This window comes from Montipora foliosa, chromosome 12, assembly GCF_036669935.1.
Source record: "Montipora foliosa isolate CH-2021 chromosome 12, ASM3666993v2, whole genome shotgun sequence".
Taxonomy (NCBI): domain Eukaryota; kingdom Metazoa; phylum Cnidaria; class Anthozoa; order Scleractinia; family Acroporidae; genus Montipora; species Montipora foliosa.
Genome location: NC_090880.1, coordinates 22,859,462 through 22,867,648, shown reverse-complemented (window position 1 = coordinate 22,867,648; position 8,187 = coordinate 22,859,462). Strand labels below are relative to the sequence as shown.

The following is an 8,187-nucleotide window of genomic DNA, read 5'->3' as shown; positions in this document are numbered from 1 at the left end:
TTTCAAAAACATCGTATGGATCATCAAAGCGATATTATTATTATTATTATTATTATTATTATTATTATTATTATTATTATTATTATTAGTAGTAGTACTTTGTTAGCCTTGCTTTGAAAAAGTGGATGTTTGAGCAAATGGACTTTACGCGTCAGTTTTCTTTTTTCTATTTTCTCCTGAAGGAGTACGGTGACCCCCATTTTTTTATTTCATATATTTGCTGAGAACGATGTCTTCATGCAGTAGTAATTATAAAAACCAAGCAAAAATCTACGGCCAGTTTTTTGCCAATTTCATAATATTGTACGGAAGGAGCCATTACGAGTCAAACAGCCCAGACTCGAGTTAAACTTATTTTGGAGTGTTAAGTTCTCATTAAAATAGATTTTTTTACGTCCTTATGTGAATTGACCATAGAATAGTACCAGGCTCAGCTTTGAGAATGTGCGGCAATTGTCAAATTGCCACACATCGCCGTTTTCGTCAGCGCGCATCATGGAAACAACACGGTGACCCCCTTCGCCCCCCCCCCCCTCTCCTTTTTATTACATTTTTATCATCTCTTTGACATTTTACAACAGTGAGCGAAGTTTAGGGAATCACCTTAACTGGCTCACAACGTCGATTATCGTTCTTGTTCACTCTAATTTCAGCCATAGTTCAAAATATCGCAGTTTTAAAAAACATCACAAAACTCGTTTGTTTGCAAGGCTTGTTTCCAGGGGCACCCAACGACCAATTTGTTGTAAAATGTATCATTATACCCCAGTTAATGAAAATAAATGTTGTTAAGGCATTTTCAGGTGTTTTTCAGTGTTGCTGGGAAAACATTATCTGTTCCTTTTTCCCAGCAAGACACATAAGAAATTTCCCAGCCAGCTAGATAAAATTGGTTGGTTTCCCAGCCAGCTGATCAAATTTATTTCTCAGCCAGGAATTCCGCGCGATTTCAAATCCCTCGATCCAAAACGACCGAACAAAAGCGACAAAACTGGGACAAAACAGATTTTTTCCGCAAGCGCAGTCACTCTGACCAGCCGTCGTATGTTTGTGACTACTCTCTGGGAGAGGGAAGGGGTTCCTTTTTCTTTTTTTTTTAGTCGTCCTCAGTCTTCAGAGTTTCTACAGCCAGCTCGGGTTGAAATGCTAGAAAAAGTCAGTAATTCCAAAGGCAAAACCTCTATCAATAACAAAATTTCCCAGCCAGCTCATCGAAACACCTGTATTTTTCCCAGCCAGCAAGATTCCTCTGGGGAACAGATAATGTGAGGAACAGATTCGTTCGGTGCCCCTGTGTTTCGATGTGTCTCACATCTTCAACCTTTACTCAAAAATTGCTAGTCCTGCAAAGGGATGCCATCACGCAAGACGTCTAACTAAATAAAACGAAATAAGTTTAAATTAATGATAAGCCTACAAAAAATAAAGTGAATAAAAATATCATCCCATTAATTCTTATACGATATTAAAAACCATCATTAACTACAATGCTCAAGTGTCCAAACGATTTAAGAAAGATTCTGAATTTAAAAGATGTGGAAGCATGCATAATAAACTTTGATTCCATAACAAACTGTTAACAATGAAAAGAACGTGGATAGGAGCAAAAACGGAAGTGTCAGGTTGATAAAGTTGACTTGCTGACTGGGTTCTTTCCCAGTTTTCCAGGAAAAATTTTATCGCTCCTGCTCTTAAACAACGCTTTCGCTGCCGATGAGGTAATTTTGAACTATTTGCACATTTATCAGTTTTGTCTAGATGTCAATTGCGAGTTCTTGGATATTAACTTTTTGATTCCCAGGACTGACCACCATGCAAATTCTTCTCACAATTTCAATAAAATGTCGGTCACACAAGTATTAAGAATGAAAATAAGTATCAGCTTAGGAGGCGTGATGTTGATATAACACCAAATTTTCATGACTACCCAACAAAAGAAATCTATGGCACTAGTTAGGAGAATGAAAGTTTCGATATTGGGACATGTCCCACATGTGTCCTTCAGATTTAAGGTGATTCCCTAGTTTTGCATTGCGCAACCCTACTGCTCATAACTTCTTGCGTCATGGGCGCGCGCACTTTGATAAAAATGGCGGATTTTCACAGGCGCCAAGCTTAATCTGTCAAGGAATGGCTATTTTCTCCTGAACGAGCTTGGTGACCCCCTCCTTTTAATGGTGTTATTTACATGTACTCGTAATAGGTACACGAAAAACATATTTTAAGGAGAAAAAAAGTTAGATGGTAGAAGCTGTAGTATTTATATGTAAATGACGTGCAAACTGCATTTGGAGCCAGACACTGAATGTGAGGTGATGATGTAGCGGTCCAATTTGCTTACAATTTTTGCAAGATCAAGCGATTTGAAATCACTTTACTGAAAGATTTTGGCCTGGACAAACAAGTAGGAGGAAGTTTTCAGTAATGTTCAGCAGCTTTTGCTATATAACAACAATTTTTCCGGTTGATCAAGTTTCGAACGCTTCTTCCGTAATTCGGTAAAAAACACTTAACTTAAAGGGCATGCAGCCAAAAAACCAGCACGGTGACCTGTGCATGAGTATCCAGAGTGCCAAGTTTGAGAGAAATCTGTACAGTAAGTCATTTTCAAGGGAATTACCTTAACTAGTGAACGGTGTCACATATACAACCAAGTTGATGCGCGCCGACGATTAAAAATCGTTTTTTTAAGGGTCCCCTTATCTTACTCCTCAGCCAAAAATATAAGAAATAAATGGTACTGATCTGTCTCTCTTACGTTTTTTCAAGTAATTTAATAAACATATAGGACGGCAAAGTTCATTGCTGGAATGTTATTAACATACATGAAACACAAAAGTGTAAAACTTTTTTAAAAAGACTGTTTGAAAAGTTCTCACGATGTTTCGACGTAACTTTATGTCGTTATCAAGTAAAAAATTCGGAGTAACAACTGGAAATATATAACTGAAATAGTAAAACAATAACTTAAATTTACAAAAATACAGGGAATAAATGTTACTGATATGTCCCTCTTACATTTCTTCACGTAAACATAGGACGACAAAGTTCAAGGCTAGAGTCATTAACATACATGGAAGACAAAACTCTGAAACTTAAAGAAAAAAACGGTTTAAAACGTTTTCACGACGTTTCGACGTAACTTCACGTGAGCCCATTTTCAAGTAAAAACTTCGGAATAACATATATATAACTGAGATGTTAAATCAAAGTTTTACTATTTCTTGTTCATTTGACCATTGTACAACTTGTATTTCCTATTTTTCTAGCCTTCCGAAGTTCGACCAAAAAATCGGCGATTTTTGAAAATTTTCCTTTGGTCCCCCCTTTGCTACTTTGCGAAAGTTAAGCTTTCGATCCATACTAATTAGACTATTGTAGGACTTGTATTTCCTATTTTTTTAGCCTTCCGAATTTCGACCAAAAAATCGGCCATTTTTTAAAATTTTCCTTTCGTCCCCCACTTGCTACTTCGCGAAAAATGGCCATTTTTGATACTTTTAGAAAAAGTGTTATTTCTCGTCTAATAGGTCTTTTTTCATGCGGTTTTTCGCATAGTTCAAATCTACAATAGTTTACCTTTCGATACATACTAATTAGGCTATTGTACGACTTGTATTTCCTATTTTTTTAGCCTTCCGAAGTTCGACAGAAAAATCGGCGATTTTTGAAAATTTTCCTTTGGTCCCCCCTTTGCTACTTTGCCAAAAATGGCCATTTTCGATACTTTTAGAAATAGTGTTATTTCTCGTCTAATAGGTCCTTTTTCATGCAGTTTTTTGCATAGTTCAAATCTACAATAGTTTAGCTTTCGATCCATACTAATTAGGCCATTGTACGACTTGTATTTCCTATTTTTTTAGCCTTCCGAAGTTCGACCAAAAAATCGGCGATTTTTGAAAATTTTCCTTTTGGTCCCCCCTGTGCTACTTTGCCAAAAATGGCCATTTTCGATACTTTTAGAAAAAGTGTTATTTCTCGTCTAATAGGTCTTTTTTCATGCGGTTTTTTGCATAGTTCAAATCTACAATAGTTTAGCTTTCGATCCATACTAATTAGGCCATTGTACGACTTGTATTTCCTAAATTTTTAAACTTCCGAAGTTCGACCAAAAAATCGGCGATTTTTGAAAATTTTCCTTTGGTCCCCCCTTTGCTACTTTGCCAAAAATGGCCATTTTCGATACTTTTAGAAAAAGTGTTATTTCTCGTCTAATAGGTCTTTTTTTCATGCAGTTTTTTGCATAGTTCAAATCTACAATAGTTTAGCTTTCGATCCATACTAATTAGGCCATTGTACGACTTGTATTTCCTATTTTTTTAGCCTTCCGAAGTTCGACCAAAAACTCGGTGATTTTTGAAAATTTTCCTTTGGTACCCCCTTTGCTAGTTTGCCAAAAATGGCCATTTTTGATACTTTTAGAAAAAGTTTTATTTCTCGTCTAATAGGTCTTTTTTCATGCGGTTTTTTGCATAGTTCAAATCTACAATAGTTTAGCTTTCGATCCATACTAATTAGGCCATTGTACGACTTGTATTTCCTATTTTTTTAGCCTTCCGAAGTTCGACCAAAAAATCGGCGATTTTTGAAAATTTTTCTTTGGTCCCCCCTTTGCTACTTTGCCAAAAATGGGCATTTTCGATATCTTTAGAAAAAGTGTTATTTCTCGTCTAATAGGTCTTTTTTCATGCGGTTTTTTGCATAGTTCAAATCTACAATAGTTTTGCTTTCGATCCATACTAATTAGGCCATTGTACAACTTGTATTTCCTATTTTTTTAGCCTTCCGAAGTTCGACCAAAAAATCGGCGATTTTTGAAAATTTTCCTTTGGTCCCCCCTTTGCTACTTTGCCAAAAATGGCCATTTTGGATACCTTTAGAAAAAGTGTTATTTCTCGTCTAATAGGTCTTTTTTCATGCGGTTTTTTGCATAGTTCAAATCTACAATAGTTTAGCTTTCGATCCATACTAATTAGGCCATTGTACGACTTGTATTTCCTATTTTTTTAGCCTTCCGAATTTTGACCAAAAAATCGGCGATTTTTTACAATTTTTCTTTGCTCCCCCCTTTGCTAGTTTGCCAAAAATGGCCATTTTCGATACCTTTAGAAAAAGTGTTATTTCTCGTCTAATAGGTCTTTTTTCATGCGGTTATTTGCATAATTCAAATCTACAATAGTTTTGCTTTCGATCCATACTAATTAGGCCATTGTACAAGTTGTATTTCCTATTTTTTTAGCCTTCCGAAGTTCGACCAAAAAATCGGCGATTTTTGAAAATTTTTCTTTGGTCCCCCCTTTGCTACTTTGCCAAAAATGGCCATTTTCGATACTTTTAGAAAAAGTGTTATTTCTCGTCTAATAGGTCTTTTTTCATGCGGTTTTTTGCATAGTTCGAATCTACAATAGTTTAGCTTTCGATCCATACTAATTAGGCCATTGTGCGACTTGTATTTCCTATTTTTTTAGCCTTCCGAAGCTCGACCAAAAAATCGGCGATTTTTGAAAATTTTCCTTTGGTCCGCCCTTTGCTACTTTGCCAAAAATGGCCATTTTCGATACTTTTAGAAAAAGTGTTATTTCTCGTCTAATAGGTCTTTTTTCATGCGGTTTTTTGCATAGTTCGAATCTACAATAGTTTAGCTTTCGATCCATACTAATTAGGCCATTGTGCGACTTGTATTTCCTATTTTTTTAGCCTTCCGAAGTTCGACCAAAAAATCGGGGATTTTTGAAAATTTTCCTTTGGTCCCCCCTTTGCTACTTTGCCAAAAATGGCCATTTTCGATACTTTTAGAAAAAGTGTTATTTCTCGTCTAATAGGTCTTTTTTCATGCGGTTTTTTTCATAGTTCGAATCTACAATAGTTTAGCTTTCGATCCATACTAATTAGGCCATTGTACGACTTGTATTTCCTATTTTTTTAGCCTTCCGAATTTTGACCAAAAAATCGGCGATTTTTTACAATTTTTCTTTGCTCCCCCCTTTGCTAGTTTGCCAAAAATGGCCATTTTCGATACCTTTAGAAAAAGTGTTATTTCTCGTCTAATAGGTCTTTTTTCATGCGGTTATTTGCATAATTCAAATCTACAATAGTTTTGCTTTCGATCCATACTAATTAGGCCATTGTACAAGTTGTATTTCCTATTTTTTTAGCCTTCCGAAGTTCGACCAAAAAATCGGCGATTTTTGAAAATTTTTCTTTGGTCCCCCCTTTGCTACTTTGCCAAAAATGGCCATTTTCGATACTTTTAGAAAAAGTGTTATTTCTCGTCTAATAGGTCTTTTTTCATGCGGTTTTTTGCATAGTTCGAATCTACAATAGTTTAGCTTTCGATCCATACTAATTAGGCCATTGTGCGACTTGTATTTCCTATTTTTTTAGCCTTCCGAAGCTCGACCAAAAAATCGGCGATTTTTGAAAATTTTCCTTTGGTCCGCCCTTTGCTACTTTGCCAAAAATGGCCATTTTCGATACTTTTAGAAAAAGTGTTATTTCTCGTCTAATAGGTCTTTTTTCATGCGGTTTTTTGCATAGTTCGAATCTACAATAGTTTAGCTTTCGATCCATACTAATTAGGCCATTGTGCGACTTGTATTTCCTATTTTTTTAGCCTTCCGAAGTTCGACCAAAAAATCGGTGATTTTTGAAAATTTTCCTTTGGTCCCCCCTTTGCTACTTTGCCAAAAATGGCCATTTTCGATACTTTTAGAAAAAGTGTTATTTCTCGTCTAATAGGTCTTTTTTCATGCGGTTTTTTTCATAGTTCGAATCTACAATAGTTTAGCTTTCGATCCATACTAATTAGGCCATTGTGCGACTTGTATTTCCTATTTTTTTAGCCTTCCGAAGTTCGACCAAAAAATCGGCGATTTTTGAAAATTTTCCTTTGGTCCCCCCTTTGCTACTTTGCCAAAAATGGCCATTTTCGATACTTTTAGAAAAAGTGTTATTTCTCGTCTAATAGGTCTTTTTTCGTGCGGTTTTTTGCATAGTTCAAATCTACAATAGTTTAGCTTTCGATCCATACTAATTAGGCCATTGTGCGACTTGTATTTCCTATTTTTTTAGCCTTCCGAAGTTCGACCAAAAAATCGGCGATTTTTGAAAATTTTCCTTTGGTCCCCCCTTTGCTACTTTGCCAAAAATGGCCATTTTCGATACTTTTAGAAAAAGTGTTATTTCTCGTCTAATAGGTCTTTTTTCATGCGGTTTTTTGCATAGTTCAAATCTACAATAGTTTAGCTTTCGATCCATACTAATTAGGCCATTGTGCGACTTGTATTTCCTATTTTTTTAGCCTTCCGAAGTTCGACCAAAAAATCGGCGATTTTTGAAAATTTTCCTTTGGTCCCCCCTTTGCTACTTTGCCAAAAATGGCCATTTTCGATACTTTTAGAAAAAGTGTTATTTCTCGTCTAATAGGTCTTTTTTCATGCGGTTTTTTGCATAGTTCGAATCTACAATAGTTTAGCTTTCGATCCATACTAATTAGGCCATTGTGCGACTTGTATTTCCTATTTTTTTAGCCTTCCGAAGTTCGACCAAAAAATCGGCGATTTTTGAAAATTTTCCTTTGGTCCCCCCTTTGCTACTTTGCCAAAAATGGCCATTTTCGATACTTTTAGAAAAAGTGTTATTTCTCGTCTAATAGGTCTTTTTTCATGCGGTTTTTTGCATAGTTCGAATCTACAATAGTTTAGCTTTCGATCCATACTAATTAGGCCATTGTGCGACTTGTATTTCCTATTTTTTTAGCCTTCCGAAGTTCGACCAAAAAATCGGCGATTTTTGAAAATTTTCCTTTGGTCCCCCCTTTGCTACTTTGCCAAAAATGGCCATTTTCGATACTTTTAGAAAAAGTGTTATTTCTCGTCTAAAAGGTCTTTTTTCATGCGGTTTTTTGCATAGTTCGAATCTACAATAGTTTAGCTTTCGATCCATACTAATTAGGCCATTGTGCGACTTGTATTTCCTATTTTTTTAGCCTTCCGAAGTTCGACCAAAAAATCGGCGATTTTTGAAAATTTTCCTTTGGTCCCCCCTTTGCTACTTTGCCAAAAATGGCCATTTTCGATACTTTTAGAAAAAGTGTTATTTCTCGTCTAATAGGTCTTTTTTCATGCGGTTTTTTGCATAGTTCGAATCTACAATAGTTTAGCTTTCGATCCATACTAATTAGGCCAT

The 8,187-nt window shown here is 35.7% G+C and overlaps 1 protein-coding gene across 1 annotated transcript in view; it reads left to right on the top strand.

The window, feature by feature from the left end:
* Positions 1-397, top strand: part of LOC137978874 (uncharacterized) — a 4,316-nt gene extending 3,919 nt beyond the window's left edge. Inside the window, exon 3 of the mRNA XM_068825989.1 lies at positions 1-397. This exon is cut by the window's left edge and continues 2,042 nt beyond it. The gene's annotated coding sequence lies outside the window, so the exon portion shown is untranslated.
* Positions 398-8,187: the final 7,790 nt, after the last annotated feature.